Raw genomic sequence first — 1,375 nt, forward strand, 5'->3', positions numbered from 1 at the left:
GAGTCATCGATCGCTGGTCCTCATGATACACTTTTGAGCGGCACACAATAACTTCCTTGGAAATTAATTGCTCCTGAAGAGGTACGAGCATGTAGAACATATTACTAAAAAAATTAGTAATCAATTTGAGTGACCAAAAGTTATTAGTGACTATACTGACCAATTTAAATACTAATTTAAAAAATAAAAAATTATTGGTTAGTAAAATAGTCACTATTATAAATAAAAAATTATAATTGGTCATTAATTAATTAGAGACCAATTTAGAAACTAAGTCATTTTGGTAACCAAAACCTAGGTAGCTAATTTTTAGTGGCCAATTTTCTTTGGTAGTCAAAACTATGGTAGCTAATTTTAAAGACCAATTTAGTGATCAATTATATTTTTTTATTCATAATAGTGACTACTTTAGTAACTAATAATTTTTTACTTTGTGAATTGGTATAAAAATTGGTCACTACAGTGACTAACAACTTTTGGTCACTAAAATTGGTTACTAATGAAACATTTTCTTGTAGTGTATCATGTTAAAGTGAGGATTGGTTTGGCGTATCAACGAACGTTTCAACAGCCTCAACGACATCACATGACTGGTTCTCCAACCGTTTGGGGTCCAATTGTTGATCATATGAAAATGTGTGTCAATGAGCGATCAGCTGCCTCAGCGACATCACGTGATCGATTCTCCAGCCATTCAGGGCCCAATTGTTGATCATATGAAAATATGTGTTAATGAGTGATCAATTGCCTGAGTGTGCGTCGCGCGAACAATTCGACGGTTAATCAAGTTACAATGTTGGATATATGTAGATATGTTAGACAACGATGTTCGACGTGTAACACTGTATGACATAAAAAATAAACAGGTCCATTGACAATTAAAATTAAACAAGTCAGTAATCATGTTTTAAAAATAATTAGGCCTTGATTAGGTCAATCCTAATCAAATCCCTACATTAAAAACTATAAAAAAAAGTCAAAGGTAAGGTTGTTGAAACTTTTATCTCGCATCTACTACAACATTAATTGTTATTGCCGATTGAACTATTAATGATTTAAGTATTGAAGACCCTTACACCAATATATATATATATATATATATATATATATATATATATATATATATATATATATATATATATATATATATATTTAATAAATTTATCTTTTAACAAATTTGATCGATGTTAAATTTAATTTATTTTAAATGTATTCTATCTTTAGTAAAAATGATAAAAATATGTTAATTTTATAAAATATTTAATAATTTTCTTTTATATGACTCTATTTAATAATATTCTTTTATATGAAATTTTATAAATTTAATTTTTTAAAAATGTATCAATATTAAAAATCATTCATTTTAAATATTCTA

The sequence above is a fragment of the Vigna unguiculata genome, chromosome 11 (assembly GCF_037176805.1).
Source record: "Vigna unguiculata cultivar grain cowpea cultivar isolate G323 ecotype 2 chromosome 11, ASM3717680v1, whole genome shotgun sequence".
NCBI classification, from domain to species: Eukaryota; Viridiplantae; Streptophyta; class Magnoliopsida; order Fabales; family Fabaceae; genus Vigna; species Vigna unguiculata.